The sequence below is a fragment of the Mauremys reevesii genome, linkage group 1, assembly GCF_016161935.1.
Source record: "Mauremys reevesii isolate NIE-2019 linkage group 1, ASM1616193v1, whole genome shotgun sequence".
Lineage (NCBI taxonomy): Eukaryota > Metazoa > Chordata > Testudines > Geoemydidae > Mauremys > Mauremys reevesii.
This window is the reverse complement of record NC_052623.1, coordinates 70,421,409-70,439,383: the sequence shown is the minus strand read 5'-3', so window position 1 is coordinate 70,439,383 and position 17,975 is coordinate 70,421,409. Positions and strand designations below refer to the sequence as shown.

General features: G+C 39.9%; 1 long non-coding RNA gene across 1 annotated transcript; it reads left to right on the top strand.

Annotated features, from left to right (window-relative positions):
• The first annotated feature begins 6,537 nt into the window (after positions 1–6,537).
• Positions 6,538–17,508, top strand: LOC120395804. Its single transcript, XR_005592804.1, has 4 exons — positions 6,538–6,710; positions 10,008–10,062; positions 17,184–17,206; positions 17,437–17,508. It is a non-coding gene; the product is annotated as an uncharacterized LOC120395804 (long non-coding RNA).
• The last annotated feature ends 467 nt before the right edge of the window (positions 17,509–17,975 follow it).

Sequence of the window (17,975 nt, the reverse complement as noted above, 5' to 3'; positions counted from 1 at the left end):
AACTGAACGCCTCTTTGAATTCTTGCTGCCGATCAAGGAAATAAGGAAAGGATCCAGTAAGTCATTGTGCTAAAGCGATAACAACAACCAAAAAAAGAAAAAAAAAGGCTTAACTTCTTATTAGATTGTGCCCTGGATGCCATCAGTGCATGATAAGGGAAAGCAAGGCAGTCAGAATTCCCAGGAGAAATTATTTTTGAATCAGCCAGATTGCCCCCTAAGATCTTCTGAGCAGGGCATACTGGTGGGTATGCTGCTCTATTCTTCAAGAAGCTAGCTCTTCTGATAGGCAGGGAGGAAGGGTGGAGCCATAGCCCCTGTACACCCCTATCTAGCACCCACAGGGATTCTAGAAGGAGCAGGCTACACTGCTCAGTGGGATTCTGAATGTTTCTGTACTTGAAGTGCCTCCTCACCCCACTTGCACAGAATCTAGCCAGAGCTGAACTATACTAGTTATGTTTTATTGTAAACACCTTGGGTCAGGGACTTTATTATATGCTTATATTGGATTTATAAAGTGCTAGGTGCAGTTACAGTGCTGCTTGAATAATAAATAATAACAAGCAAGTCTTGTTTTCTGCATTGTTTAAGAAACACACTTTCTAGCTTGATGTTCAATTCCCCCCCTTCCCCATGTTTGCCATATCTTCTAGAATGCAAGGACTAAGGTTCTGCCCTTATCTCTAATCTCCTACAAAGCTGGGAGGAGAAGCACTGTGACTCACATACCCTGGGGGAGGTGGGGCATGTCATTGTGGGACTGTGCCTCAGGGTCCTCTGTGACCCTTTCCTTCCCACAGGGAATGCTGCACTCAAAGCCCAGAAACTGAACCCTTATAGGGGCATGCAAAGGGAGGAGATTTATTGCACCATCCCCTTACATTTATCAACCCCAGGACCAATCATCATCTGGCCCCTCTCTGATATTTCCTTAGCATGTGAGGGTCTACATGGGTCACACCGACTCTCAGTGAGTAAGATCTTATTTTTTAATATTTAGGCTACTTGTGAAATAAGGTACAACTCAACATGTTTAAAGGGTTACACATTATGGACCTTTGTTCTGTATCTATGTTATGGATTCCACCCCTAAAAATGACTCAAAATTCCATTGAAAATACTTTGTTAAAAAGATATTTAGATATATGATCATACTAAACACATAATTAGTTGGTTAAATATGTTAAAATACATTTGATTCTTGTCTTGCAAATTTACATGAGCATCTCAACTAGATGCACACCAGGAACTTTTATTACCTGACCACTCTTAAAAAAGCCATTTTTGCATATTACGCCAAATGGAATCTATGCCAGCTATAAAATCACAGAAACATTTGGGTCGGAATGTGCCTCTAATAATAATAATTATATTTAGCACTTACACAGCAGTTTTCATCGGCAAAGCACTTTACCACCAACATTAGCTACTCAGTTCTCACTAAACCTCATTGTGGTAGGCAGCTATTCAACCTCCCTGCAACATGGTGCATTGTTAGGTGGCAGATGATTAGTCACTGAATAGAACTAAAAAAAAAAAAAAAGTTTCAGCTAATCAGAAAGTGTTTAAAATACAAAAACTTTAAAACAGCTAGTTTTATGGGTAACGAGCTATCTGACAGAGAGACAATCCCAACAGATGTGTTCATTAAATAGTACAATGGACAGATGCCACTGTAATGTACCACCATCAAACACAGGGTTAATTCATGACCACCCATTTTAAGAGAGGTGAACTGTGAAGGTGGGTGAACAGAGGATGGGCAAACAGAGGGAGTTTGCCTGGTTGTTCACCTGTGGGGGATTTCCCACAGAGTCTTTTGCCTTTCAGGCTTCTGTGAGCAGTAAATCCAACATCTGAAGAGGCTCTTAGAAGGAAGACAATATGGATAGTGAGTGAGCAGCTCTTTTGACCTGCACAGGATGTGCCATGTTTGACTTTCTCCCAGAGGATAGAAGCAACTTTGTCTGTATGAAGTGCAAGCTGGTCTCCCTATTGGAAGAGAAGGTTAAAGGACTAGAGACCCAAGTATCAACCATGCATTGTATCAGAGAAAATGAAGACTTTCTGGATAGAAGTCAGTGTTTGGTACTGCAAGCACAGCATGCTGAAGAATCAGAGAGGGCAGTGCAGAGTGGGGAAGAAAATTGGCAGCATGTGACCTCCAGAAGAAGAAAGAGGAGAACTCAAGTATCCCCAGTGCAGATAGAGGTAAGAAACCGTTCTCAAACTCTTTGCACAGGTACTACAGTGGAGAATGGTTTGGAAGAGTCATCTGAGGGAAGGGATCAGAAGGAGACCCCATCGACAGGAAAGCATGAGATGCATTGTCCTAGAAATGGGGATTCCATGACCACCACTCCCAAGAGGAGGAGACGAGTGGTGGTGGTCAGAGACTCCGTCTTAAGGCGGACAGAGTCATCCATCTGCTGTCCAGACCAGGAAAATCTAGAAGTGTGCTGCTTGCCTGGAGCTAGAATTCAGGATGTGACGGAGTGTCTGCCAAGACTAATCAAGCCCTTGAACCGCTACCCCTTCCTACTTCTCCAAGTGGGAATCAATGATACTGCTAAGAATGACCTTGAGTGTGTCACTGCAGACTACTTTGCTCTGGGAAGAAGGATAAAGAAGTTTGAGGTGCAAGTCGTGTTCTTGTCCATCCTCCCTGTTGAAGGAAAAGGCCCAGATAGGGACCATTGAATTGTGGAGGTAAATGCGTGGTTGTGCAGGTGGTGTCTGAGAGAGGGCTTTGGATTCTTTGACCATAGGAAGAGATGGGATCCATCTAATGAAGAGAGGGAAGAGCATCTTCGCAGGCAGGCTTGTTAACCTAGTGAGGAGGGCTTTAAACTTGGTTTGACAGGGGATGGTGACCTAAGCCCTGAGGTAAGTGAGGAAGTGGGATACTGGGAGGAAACACAAGGAGAAAGGTGGAACAGGGGAGGCCTCCTGATTCATACTGAGAAAGTAGGGCAATCTGCTAGTTATCTTAGGTGTCTGTACAAGAACGCAAGAAGCCTGGGAAACAAACATGAAGAATTGTAAGTCCTGGCACAGTCCAGGAACTATGATGTGATTGGAATAACAGAGACTTGGTGGGGTAACTCACATGACTGGAGCACTGTCATGGATGGGTATAAACTGTTCAAGAAGGATAGACAGTGGAGAAAAGTTGGAGGAGTTGGACTGTATGTATGTAAGAGAGCAGTATGATTGCTCAGAGCTCCAGTATGAAACTGGAAAAAAAGCTTGTTGAGAGTCTTTGGGTTAAGTTTAGAGGCAAGAGCAACCAGGGTGATATCGTGGTGGGCATCTGCTATAGACCTCCAGACCAGGAGGATGAGGTAGACAAGGCTTTCTTCAGACAACTAGCAGAAGTTTCCAGATCACAGGCCTGGTTCTCATGGGGGGACGTCAATCACCCTGACAACTGCTGGGAAAACAATACAGCAGTGCACAGACAACCCAGGAAGTTTTTGGAGAGTGTAGGGGACAACTTCCTGGTGCAAGTGCTGGAGGAACCAACTAGGGGCCATGCTCCTCTTGACCTGCTGCTCACAAACCGGGAAGAATTGGTAGGGGAAGTAGAAGTGAGTGGCAACCTGGGCAGCAGTGACCATGAGATGGTTGAGTTCAGGATCTTGTCCTGCAGGAGGCAATCCAAGCTCATTTATTGCAGCCATGCAGTTTACCACTGTAACAGTTGAAGATCCTGCAAGAGAGTATGAATTGCATAAAAAATGCCAGTTAATAATTTGAACACAGCCTTCAGTGATATTTAGCATGTATTCAGTGTTTCCCAAGTCCAGTTTCCTGGAATGAGACCTGTACCTATTTAACTAACTTTGAGTACAAATGATAACTGTGGTTATTTATACTTACCTGGAACTACCATTTCACCATTATCAATAGAGATGTCCTTCTCCACCTTGATCTCTTCTGTAACCATTATCAAAGTGAAGATGTCTTCACGATTCAGAAATATGTTCAGTGTGTACTGTATGTTATTCTGCATTACAAAACAACTTAACTTTATATAGGGTTTTGCATTAAAAAAGTGTATTCCAATCCCAACAAACTTTTCAGAGTTAAAAATAAAAGATGGTATATGGAATAAATTACTGAATACAGTTATGTAAAAAAAAATGAGGAATATTGTCCAAATTAAAGCAGTTAGTCATAAAGTCAATAATGGAGATCCAGGAAAGAGAATTTAAGAGGCATTTGGAAACAGAGGAATTTTTAAAGTTAGATTTGGCATGACACGGGACATTTTTAAGGCAGAGAAATTTAGGAAAGCAGTGACATATATTAAGGGCAGTGTGAGAGAGGTCCGGGCAAGGTTTTGTGTCCGGGCAGTGGAAGTGGGAGGAGTGGAACTGATTTAAACACAGTCTATCAGTAATAGTTTTGATGATAATATCCACTAAATAGTAGAGCTAGCTAAATTACTCATTGCAATGAACTTACCCGACAAATATAGCCCATTTTTCTGTTTCTTACTCATCCAGGAATATATCCTGATTTCTGGAAATGTACTTATTATTAACTATTATCTGATGGTAAAACCCATTGAACTTTCACATAAAGATAGAGTAATCTTGTACTGTGTAGGTAGTGCAGGGGCTGGCAACCTCTAGCACTCGGCTGCCAGGATAAACACCCTGGCGGGCTGGGCCAGTTTGTTTATCTGCCGCGTCGGCAGGTTCGGCCGATCGTGGTTCCCACTGGCCGCGGTTCTCCATCCCAAGCCAATGGGGACTGCAGGAAGTGGTGAGGGCAAGGGATGTGCTGGCCACAGATTCCTGCCACCTCCATTGGCCTGGGATGGCGAACCGCGGCCAGTGGGAGTCGCGATTGGCCGAACCTGCCCGGCCTGCTAGAGTGCTTACCCTGGTGAGCCGTGTGCCAGAGGTTGCCGACCCCTGCAGTAGAGTGTGCAGGTAGAGGTGAAAGTCACTAACTTCTGGTTACTTCCCCTTTAAATATAAACACTTGCTGATCTCCTCCATTCTCAGATGTTTTACCCTACCTGCCTCTCCAGTTATCCCTATCTCTCTCCCTCATCTCCAAACTTCTTACATGAGCAATCTGCAACCATTTCCTTGAGTTCTATGCTTCAGCTCTGGCCTGTATTTCTTCCTGCCTGGTTACCACTTTTTCCACTGCACCCTCACCAGGTTTCTCTTCCTAACCATATCTCCAGGCCTGTATTCCTTTTCCTCCTCAATGTTTTTTGTGCTTTTCACACTGTTGATCATACTTTTCTTCCAGGTTACTGTTGGCTTTCACAAGCCCTCTCTTGGTTCTCCTCCAATCTCTCTGTACATTCCTCCATCATCTTGGTGTGTCCTCCTCCTCCCCTCTTCAGCCTTGTCCTTGGACCTGTGATCATCTTCCTTTCCACCTCTGCTCGCATGGCTTCAGCAATCATCTCTGTGGTGATGACAAAAATCATTAAGCATGACATTAAGCAACAGTGTTCAGCAGTCTACATATTAGTCTAGTGTATGTGAAAGTTCTGTCTCCAGTGCTCACAAACATTCCTCATTAGTCAAGAGTTTCACTCTTCCAGTGGAATATTATTGTTAAGGGAAGTCATGATCACTGAAGGAAAGACAAACTTTTAGGCAGCCTAATCCTTGGAAGATGTTTATAATTAGGGCAGAGATAGGATACTACCTAATTGAACTAAATTGTAATTTTAATAACTAGAATTTATTTTATTTTTTGTGCCAGAAATGTAGTAGTTATAGAGATGGTGAGAGGAGGTATAAGCCCCACACTGGACAAATGAGGGTTAATGAACTGCTCGGGGAATCAAGAAGTCCCACACTACCACACCTACAAGGCATGTCAGGACTAGAGGGAGGATGTAGAAGGGAGAAGCCAGCTCGGATGCTAGGAGACCTGAGGGGAGAGCAAATCTCCATTCCTCATCTACTGGAGGGTGCCTGTCTGAAGGCAGAAGCTGCTTGGGGCTACTGCTGCCTGTTGGAGGCAGGGCTTTGAGAGAAATGGATACTGAATCATTAGTTTGGGACTATTAGAAGAGACTCACCTACAGGTGCTGAACTAGGCTCTGGCTTACCAGAGGCTCTGTTAAGGAAGAGAGTCCTGCCACCTCCTTGTAAGAATGTAAGAACGACCATACTGGGTCACACCAATGCTTCTTCTATCCCAGTATCATGTATTTTGATAATGGCCAATGCCAGATGCTTCGAAGGAAATTTACAGAACAGGGGCATTATCAAGTGATCCATGCCTTGTTGCCCAGTTCCAGCATCTGTCAGTTAGAGGCTAGGGACACCCAGAGCATGAGGTTGCATCTCTGACCATCTGGCTAGTAGCCATTGATGGACCTATCCTCCATGAACTTATCTAGTCCTTTTTTGAACTCAGTTATAGCTTTAGCCCTCACAATATCGCCTGACAACCAGTTCCTGTTCTGATGAGTTCTGTGCATTGTGTGAAAAAATATTTCCTTTTGTTTGTTTTAAACCTTATGTTTGTTTATGTCTAGTTTTCCTTTTGATTGTCGATAGACCCTTAAGGAAAGGACTGTCATGGATTCAGTCACAGGGCCGGCTAACCCACAACCAGACTCATTTTGTTGACTGCCTGGATATCAAAACCAAAGGCTGAGTAAATTCAGAGCCCCGTCACACCTAAGATGACCGGGGAGACCCAAACTGCAAAAGAGGCATGTAAGTGTCACAGTGGCTCATTAATAAGTGCCTCATGACAGAGAGAAAGGGTAGACAGATATATCATAATTAGTGATTTAAAGATTATATTATTCCCATAAAAATGGCATTCAAATTTCCTTCCTCCCCACAGGACTCACTATAAATACCCCTGCTATGTTTGTGAAAATGTTTCTATATCCAGTAATAAACATTTATCATTCCATGAATACTTTTACTTATTAATGAATATTGTTTGACCTATAAGCATAATATTTGATGCTACTTTATACAATATCATAATCAAGGTTTTAGTACAGATTTTTTTAAATCAATCACTTTACAATGTAATTTGATGCTAAAATGAACATATCATTTTTCCCCTTTATATACCATAAAAATGTGTATTTTTAACATTTTTGGTAAAAGATATTCAGAGAAAATAATTGTATAGACCCAAAGGCATTAGATTCTTGTATTAATTATTTTTATCTATTAAAATAAAAATACAAATAAAAAAACCCACAGGATTTTCCCATGGTATATAGTTATATTTCTGCCAGCAAGGTTCCTCTTCTTGAACACAAGTCTCCAAAGCCTCAGGATATATCTGGAGAATCCCAAGATATTAGGCTTACTAGCATATAGTGCAAATCATGCTGCACCTGGCTGGCATACCAAACAAAGCCAGACAAGATTCTAAATGCAGAAGGAGAAATAATAGCAACTCCTCATGCTACTAGAAGATATTGATATAGTACATCTCATTACTTTCCAATCCCGAATGTATTCTCCTTTTTCAGTACCTACCAGCTTTACTCCAGTCCAACGTGTCTACTTCTCCAAGTCAACACTCAACAGCTGGAGCTTGATTAGGAGCAAATCTTCCAGTCTGATGGTACAAATAATACAGATTAAGATGAGTATCAGAGGGGTAGCCGTGTTAGTCTGGTTCTGTAAAAGCAGCAAAGAATCCTGCGGCACCTTATAGACTAACAGACGTTTTGCAGCATGAGCTTTCGTGGGTGAATACCCACTTCTTCGGATGCCCATCCATTCACCCATGAAAGCTCATGCTGCAAAACATCTGTTAGTCTATAAGGTGCCACAGGATTCTTTGCTGCTTTTACAGATTAAGATGAATATATTTTGGTCCTGGAAGCAGAATGGCACAGCAGCATGAGTGGCAGGATAGGCTAGCTGCCCAAATACACACCTAGAGTTTCAGATGGGATAGTTCTGCTGCTCTCACCACTGAGGCTGCACTCCTATTTTTAGCATCTAGCTCAATCAAAGTTTACCTGAGCTGGAAATTACATCTCCAGATTTAGTGTAGACATACTCATATTCCTTCACTCCTACTTCTTCTTTGTGCTCAGGATCAAGACTCATATTAACTGAAAATAGGGAGGAAATGGGTCATCCACCCTCTCATCAATGATACTCTTTTCAAGGTATACAAGTTTTATGCATCATGCAAATCTCTTCAGTGTACAAATCTTTCTGATACAGATGCTGACTTAGGAAACCATCCCTGTTCAGGACAGCACTTGAGTTCCATTGGCTTCCTGTACTGAAGCACATACTTAAATATGCACCAAACTACTGTGCACCCTGGCGCCACTGAAGCCAGTAGCAAAACTCCTATTGGTTTCAACGGGCCAGGCTTTCATCCATGGACCTAAGAAAGTTCTTATGTGCTTTTCTGAATCAGGATCTAGACTTGGAGTAGAAGAGAATGGAAGCCGAAAGAGCACATTAAGAAATAATACTTGGCATCCTGACTCAGTCTGGTGCAGTACAAATAATGCCACATGAACAATGGTTTAGATCAAATAGATAATGGCCTGGTTGGTTTAGGTCAGTTGTTATATAGATTGATACAGGTTATTAAGCAATCAAAAACAAAAGGATTATTGAGCAGGTTAATGAGTAATCAATAATGTTAGTAACTCTGCAGTCCCTAAGCCAGCTCCCAATGAGCTGGGAACAGAATTAAGGCAAGAGTTGGGTACATACTTACCAGGAGTTAACACAATGATAGTGAAAGTTATCATGTACAGTATTAGGACTTCCGCTGGAGTTACCATGGAGTTACAACTACTATAACTACGCAGTTAAACGTGCTAGTTTGCAATTCATGGTTTCACTTTCAAAGGTGCTGAGTCCTCATGCCTCCTTTTAACCAGGAGTTGTGGATGCTCAGCACCTTTGAAAAATCAAGATTACTCACTTTTTTCTCCACTGTAATTTCCCCATATCATAAAGCAAGAGGAAAAAAATGCGGAGAAGGATGATGAAACTATAAGGATAATGATAAGGTGGGTTTTGTTCCACCATCTAGTTGTTTCAAGGTCCCATTTTCCCCCTTGGATTTTCTTTCTTCACTTTATTTTATTGTTAAAAGCAAATATTTGAATGCCAAATTGTGGTGCTCTGCATATGCATAGAAACTAGAAAGTATTAGGAGAGTCCACATGTGGAACATGATATTTAAGAAAAGAAATTGAGCAGTGAGCAGTGCTCATCAGCACTAGGTAAAAGGTTTTCCCTACAGAAAGCCTAAATTTGTGACTTACCTCCTGAACAGGAAGGAGTGAATGTGAGAAAAAAGTTCACATCAATGATAAAAGTGGTATTAAAAGGTTTTAATTAGATTTGCAAAGAGACAAAAGTGGTATTAAAAGGTTTTAATTAGATTTTTGTCGTATGCTTTTCTTAGTGGAGAATGACAGTTTGCTCATCAAGAAATTGTCTATTAATTCCAACCTGAGATACCCCAGTTGTTACGATGACTTTTCAGTCAACGCCGTCCTGAGCACACTGTACAGTATATGTCACAAGATCTATAACTAAGGAATCATGGCTTTCAGAAGGGTGACAGCCATTACCATGGAGTAGTTTAGGGGGGGTGCCATGTTTGTTATCATGCCTCTATGAAGATTTTAAGGTCTTGCCTGCCCATAAATTTACTACCGCAAAGAAGACAAATTTTTCAAGTGCAAAATTTAGCTACCTTCTCTGGTAAATTTGAATAGATTTTGTCCTAGAACAAATTAACATGTTTTGATGAAAATCTCAATTCTTACTGCAAAAAAATTGTAAAATTAAACATGAAAGTCCATACAACTCTAGTAATGAAAGGATTATGGTGGATAATGAAAGAAGGCATGCTTATTATGGTAAATCTTGTGCTTCTCAAACTACAGCACTGAGCATGCTCTTGGTCCAGATTATATATGGTCCAGATTATATTTTAGTAATAAGATAAATATTTTAAGATATTCATTGTAACTATATTTATTCATCATTGTACAGCATGCATGATTAGAACTTGAAAATTAGAATTTCAACATCTGGATGACTGCTAGTTGTAAGTATAATACCATTTATACCCAAAATAGTGATAAAGAAATTTAGCCCTGATGTTCCAGACATCATGCACTATCAATGTGCAAGTTTCTCCTGTGCAGGTGTTGCCTGTCATATCATCCACACTTTTGTCATGTCCCAACAATACAATGAGAACAGTCAATCACTCCGTAAAAGATTAGGAAAAGCAAATCCTTCTCTGAGATGTCATTGTTCTTTGTGATATTTTTGGAAACTATGCCCATTGAACTGGGTACAAACGTAGCAATTAGGAATGAAATAAAGCACTGGCATGTTTAGAAAGATCACCATCCCTACTACGCATTCTTTATAATACTTTGTACCCAGTACCAAATGTGTCCTCCTCTAGTTCTTTGCTCACAATATTCAGAGGTTACTGTTGTAGAACAGGAAGGAAATGAATGCTTTATTCCAGTCTCCAGTTGCCTGGAGACTAAATCCCAGAAGTACAAGATGTCTCTCCTGTTCAAATTGTAACACTAGATGCATTGCTCAGCTGTCATTTCCAGTTCATGTATTTGGTGTCTAAATACCATTTCTCTTGTATATCTAGTCTTCTTCTCAAGCTTATAACTTGCATGTGATACTGTTGTGTGAAGTACCAGAAGGGTGGTTCCTAAAGGAACTCAGTTTATTATGGCAGAGTCAAAATTATGAATACAAATTGCCGGTTCAGTGTTTTTATTCAACATTAGAAAAAAAAAATGAACAATAAACTAATGTCTATTTAAATTTGATAGACTAGTACACAAGCTGCCAGTTGGCTGACTCTTAGAAAAATCACACTTTGGTTTGCCTCTATCCACGTCTCCTTACTGCCTTAAATATTCCTTTTACCCCATTGTTAAACAAAATTCTGCTATTTGCATCTGCTGATGCCCTTTATAATCTTCAGTGGGCCCCCATCATCAATCATATCAGTTTAACAGCAGAAATTTTTCTGCCCCACACCTGCCCCTGAATGTGCCACAAGAAACTACGAAAAAGGGAAGGCTGTTTAACTTAGGTTACTAACAGCACCAATATACTGTATGCCTTCCAGTGGTTGGGATGAAAGATGGTTGTTATATCTAGGGCTACATGAATACTGCAGTGCAATAAACAACTAGAAGAAGCTAAGGGAAAGAGTCTCAAGGGAAAAGAGAAAAAACAAGTCAGTGGGACCACTTGCATTTAGGTGACATATCTAAGAAGAAGTAATAGAGTCATTTCATTTTGCTCCAAGTAACCCTTTCTACATCTCTTAGGCAGGGTAGCATTATTCCACAATCAACAGTATACATTTTTTGGAGGGATTCAGCCCCAATATGACTCAATGACACTTGTCCCTTGGCACATAATTTACTGAAATGCTGACACCTATTCAATGTCCTGGCTTGAAATTTGGGAGACATATGGACAAATGGAGTTGGGGAAGACCCTCACCTTCAAATTTTCTACTGCTCAGCTACATTTTCGCTTTCATTTTTTTCCTACTCCCTCTGTTGCCCTGGCCATGTTTGCTATCTTGCTGTTACCTTTGTATCTTTCTTCCTCTCCTACCTCTGTGAATTATTCTGTATTGTTAATTATTTTTGGAGCAATTCCCTGTACTTGTTTACCATTCATAACTCTCTTCAGTCAAATTCCACTACTAAACACACTTCTATGAGGTCTTTGAATCCATCAAAGAATTAAACTATATTAAGAAAAGAAAAGTTAAAAGTTCTCCATTTTAATACGAGGCTTTTTGTGGTTCACCAGTGCATTATGTCCCTGACCTGTATTTCTGTATTTTCTGTCATATCTAACTATCTATACACAAATATACCTTTGGAGTATGGACTGTTTTCTTCTGTGCTAACTACAGCACTGAGCATGCTATTGGCATTCAACAAAAAATAAATAATAATTCATATGCAAAATTCAGATCTGTGGCTATTTTGTCCCAGATAGATAATCTGAGTGTCAGAGGGGATATCTATCAGCATCGGTTGAACAAAGAAGAGGAGCAATTTAGTTCTACCATTCAACCAACAAATGAAAATGATTAATAGATAAGAGACTGTCACAGGAAAGAGCGTCAGAAGACCAGAGCAGAGAGACAGACACATGGAAGAGAAATGTTAGCGAGAAAAGGGATAGCAAAAGATAGGGAAGGAGGTCTAGAAATCAATGCAAAGAACAAGTATAGAAGTACAATAGAAAAACAAACATATATTTAAGTAAAAGCAGCAAAGAGTCCTGTGGCACCTTATAGACTAACAGACGTTTTGGAGTGGTCTGTTAGTCTATAAGGTGCCACAGGACTCTTTGCTGCTTTTACAGATCCAGACTAACACGGCTACCCCTCTGATATATTTAAGTAGTATATATTAAAAGCATTTATTTAAGAAGCTGCCTGAGTGGTTCTAAGCCCCAGCATCTCCTATTGTTGTCAACAAGAGTTACAGATGTTCAGCATCCCTCACAATTAACTCTTAACAAATAAAGTAACACACTCTTCAACATGCACAAAGAGAATTTTGAAAACCAGTATCCTTCATTATTCTCACAGCCTCTTCAGCAATTCATGCTTGAACAAATCCTTCATTCAGCTAATCCACATGGACTGTCACCAAAACAGAGTCAAGCCTCCTGTCTTTTTCAGATTTGTCCCATTACTAACTTGAAGTACTAAGGTTTCACATGTTAATTGTTTTGTATGCATTTGCTATGATTTTACATTGCTAGAGGTTTTCTGGCATGAAGAATTAGATTGTGTTTGGCCAGGCCCTGAGCATCTCTACAATGTGTATCTGCTCAGACACAGTGCCAGGAGGATCCCCCCGCATCCCCCTAAGAAGGGGATGTGCTTTGAAGGCACAGGGTCAGAATATCAGCTGTGTACATCAGCTGAAGATCTGGCCCACCATTTAGCTCTTGCAGTTCTTAATCAGGCAACACTTCTATGGAAGTCATTGGAGTAAGTATTGGGTAAGACTAGAGGCCCTAATATGGTTTCAAATACAATGTAAATGCCATGAGAATTTATGAATTTGTATTCATTTACATAAATACATATATATAAATTTATACACATAGACACATAAATAAGTAAATATTGTTTCCAATATCCCGTGCACACACATATGCACTCACACACACAGAGTATATGCAAGCATAAATTTAAAAAAAAGAAAAACTTCTGTGAATTCATAATCTTTCCTTGGTTCTCTGAGAAGTTGGCTGTTAAGGGGAGGAATAACATTTCCATAAAATGAAAAATCTGTTTTTTTTAAATATTATGATAATTGACAGACTCTGCCTTCATTAGCTTGCCTCCAGATGTTTTCTATTAAATTAATTAACTTTGCATCTGAAACAGCAGACATTATGCTTTTGTGTGGCCATTACCCCACAGTTGGAATCCTTGTAAAGCTGCCTTTATTTTTGGCTTTCATGCGTTGTCAATGTAGGTAGAGTGAAGAGAGGAATGATAAGTGAATCATGGTGTCATCAATGAGTGAATTTATTTTTTTCTGGTTGTTAATTTTGACAAATAGCATTCAACGAGGTAGAAATTTTAATTCTATTTATTATTGATAGTAGTGCTGGGAGTTCTATAATGGGTAGAGCATGAGTGATGAGGATAATACTGGTATTATTGCATAGAAAGAAGCTCCATTTTTGTTCTAATTAAGGTACTTATTAAGCAGCCAGATTGTTGTTGGCTTGTGTGGCTGCAGAGAGGGCATAAGGAGTTCCCTGGCACTGGCTACCTGCTCCAGACCTTGACAGACCTTCGCTACACCCCTGTATGTACCATTTAATATAGCTAGGTCAACCTTCTGAGGGACAGGGCCGGCGTTAGGCCTATTCCACCAATTCCCCTGAATCGGGCCCCGTGCCTAAGAGGGCCCGGTGCCCAGTGAGAATCCCTTCCCTGGCTAGAGGCGCCTTCTTAATTTTTAGTCACCAGGCAGCGCTTCGGGTCTTCAGCGGCACTTCGGCGGCGGGTCCTTCACTCGCTCCGGGTCTTTGGCGGCACGTCGGCGGTGGGTCCTTTGCTTGCTCTGGGTCTTTGGTGGCAGGTCCTTCAGTGCCGCTGAAGACCTGGAGCGAGTGAAGGACCCACCGCCGAAGTACTGCCGAAGACTAGGAGCACCTCCCGGTGAATACAAACCCCATGTGTTTTTTTACATGTGTTTTGTTGGTTTTTTTAAGTCATCCCTGCCAGGGCCCTGTTGAAACTGTTTGAATTGGGCCCCGCACTTCCTAAAGCCGGCCCTGCTGAGGGAAGTACATTGCAACAAATAGAGCCCCAGTTCAGAGTATTTCTCCCTTAGAACCAGGGGAATTGTGATTCTTAGGGTAAGTCTACACTGTAGCTTGAGGTGTAATTTCCAGTTCATGTAGATATATATGTGCTAGCTTTGATTGAGCTAGTATGCTAAAAATAGCAGTGTAGGCTTGGTAGTTTGAGCCACAAGATGGACTAGGTGCCCCAATATTATCCCGTTTGAAACCCTAGGCATATACATTCAGTCAATGTGCAGCAGTAGTCAAAAAAAGCTAACAGAATATTAGGAACCATTAGGAAAAGAATAATAATAAAACAGAACATATTATAATGCCAGTATATAAATCCATGGTACACCCACTTTGAATACTGTGTGCAGTTCTGGTTGCCCCATCTCAAAAAAGATATATTAGAATTGGGAAAAGGTGCAGAGAAAGACAATAAAAATTATTAAGGGGATGGAATCAATTTAAGGAGAGATTACAAAGACTGGAACTGTTCAATTTAGAAAAGAGGCAAATAAAGGTGATATGGTAGAGATCTGTAAAATCATGAATGGTGTGGAGAAAGTGAATAGGGAAGTTTTATTTACCCCTTTTCATAACACAAGAACTGACAGTCACCTGATTAAATTAATTGGCAGCAGGAAGGAAGGAAATACAAAAGGAAGAACTTCTTAACACAACACACAGTTAATCTGTGGAAATCATTGCCAAGGGATGTTGTGAAAGCCAAAAATATAACTCGGTTAAAAAAAGTGGATAGGTTCATTGAGGATATGTCCATCTATGGCTATTAGCCAGATAGTCAGGGATGCAACCCCATGCTCTGGGTATCCCTAAATCTTTGACTGCCAGAAGCTGGGACTGGATGATGGGATGGATTACACAAACTTGTTCTGTTCTGTTCATTCCCTCTGAAGCATCTGTCACTAATAATTGGAAGAGGCAGGAAGCTGGGCTAGATGGAGCATAGGTCTGACCAATATGGTGTTCTTATGTACTTGGGGCAGCTAATCTCTTCAGCCTATAATATCACTTCTAGACATACAGTAGAACCTCAGAGTTCTGAATATCTCAGGAATGGACGTTGTTCATAACTCTGAAATGTTTGTAACTCTGAAAAAATGTGATTGTTCTTTCAAGAGTTTACAAATGAACATTAACTTAATATAGCTTTGAAACTTTACTATGCAGAAGACAAATGCTGCTTTCCCTTTATTTATTTAGTAGTTTACAGTTAACATAGTACTGTACTGTTTGGTTTTTTTTGCTTTTGTCTCTGCTGCTGCCTGATTGCATACTTCCGGTTCCAAATGAGGTGTGTGATTGACTGGTCATTTTTTAACTCTGGGGTTCCTCAATCTGAGAGTCTACTGTGCCCTTAGAATCTGTTCCAGGAGCTGGAGCAACATGTTGTCCCTTGATCAGGGCATCTGGCAAAGCCATGACTGAGCCTTAAGAGGGATGAATTTATACAACATGTACTTTTTGTCAAGTTATACCCACTTTAAAGGGACATAATCAAGTCAGTAATCACACGTGTCTGAATATTGTTTACCAACTGTTGTTACAAACAGCAACTAAGATTGTTATAAATGGAAAAGAGATAAGGTATATTTGTTTGTTTGTTTTGGCATTTGGCACATGTGCATCATTTGTTTCACTTTTTCAGTGTGAAAATTTCACTACAGTTTCCCTTGCTATTTGCAAGTGTATTTTATACATCACACAGAGAGAAAAACATAGTAAAATGCATTTGAAAAAAAAAACCCACAGAAACTGCCAGGGAGACACGGGCAAGGGTGATACCTGAAATGGCTTTGAACTCTTTTTTTTTTAATTGACAAAATTTCATGTTAACAGTGTACCTTAAATGTGTAAACATCTCACTTACCTGGCTGGCCACCTGAGATGCAATCTCAAGTGTAAACATAGGAATACGGCCACTAGAAAATTAATTTACTTAATAATTATGAAGGGTTTTGAGATCGTCAAATGAAAGGTAGTAATAACTATTATAAGAGACCCTAGATTACAATGTTTTGATGTAACCACTTTGGTGTCTTACAGGATGGTCCTATAGATGACCATTCAACATTCTACTCAAGTTTTCCTATGCTGAAAGAAGTGATTTAATGGGGCCCTTCACAGACTACATTACAAACAATTCTAGAACAAAGGAAGAGTGAAATACTGTGCACAAAACCTGCAATAATGCTTTCAATATGGACTTTTAGTTTAATCTATAGTAATTTAACTTGTAAGATTTGTAGATGAATTGTTGAGGTGCTAGCAGAAACCCATTACAAAATCTCTTGCCTTATATTAGATGTTTATATTTAGTACCGACACAAAAGTAATAAAACGCCTCAGTTTCTAGTAATAATAAATATACAACAGTGGAGCTGCCGGGGAGTTCAATGAGTTACATTTCCCCATTTCTTCCTTTTAGGTGGGATTGCACTGAAAGAGAGAAAAAAAATCCCTCTTCATTATCAGAGTAATTAGTTCCATAAATTTCTTTATGTCTTCTGTGAAGAAACGGGGTAATTAAACTGTGAAATTTCATTTTCCTAAGGGGACACATTAATTTATAGGCACATGTAATATTTGTTTCTGCACCAGGTTTCCACATTCTGTACATGTTCTTAATTATGTGAAAAAGAAGTATTTTAAAACACACAAAAATCTACATGTAGTGTAATGTGTGTTTTTTTTTTTGGAGGGGGGAGACAATTTCTTTTAAATAAAGCTATTGGATTATAACCTTTATTAAATATGTTATATGGTTTTTAAAGAAACCCAGTGAAATAAATAATTTTATTTGTATTTTTCTAGGGAGAAAAATATTCTACTTCCAGGTAAGCATAAAGTTCATAAAATATTATTTTCAAAAACCTAGCAAGTGTAGTGACAACTTAATTACTGCAAAACACAGTGAATAGGTTAGAGATCCATATTTTATTAATTTTTATATCCTGGGAAATATAATATGGTAATACTAACACAACTGTGTCTACCTTTCTTTTATTCAAGCTGTAATGCTATCTGTGTTAAAGGTGAACAACATTATTATTATTTTCTCCACTAGACTTTATGAATACTTTGATCCTTGTTGAGGATAACACTGGTACTGAGCTGCACAGACTGAATCTGGAGGGCCTGCTCGCTTATATCCTCAGGTAAAAATCACTACATCTGTAATCCTGTCTTTCCCAGTGTGGTGCACAAGCTTGTTGCACTCCAGGAGCCCTATCCAAAGCCCGTTGATGTGTGTGGACAGATTTCCATTGTGTTCAACAGACTTTGGACCACTCCTTTGCTGAACTATGAGCAGAGGATATGGATGAGTAAGCTTCCCGTGCAAAAGACAAAACTCTAGGGCTGAAATCTTGCTTCTGTTGAAAAACATGACAGCTATGCTACTGAATTAAAAGGGGGTAGAATTTCACCCATAGGTGTGGTCCTCTGCCACGAGCAGAATTAAGTCACAAATACAGCTGATCAGGGACTTTATATATATATAAAGTCCCTGATATATAAAGATATATATATCTTTTTCATAGGAAACTTCCTCAGGCCCAGAATGCAATTTCTGCCTAACCAGAATAGCCAATAGTCCAATGGTTA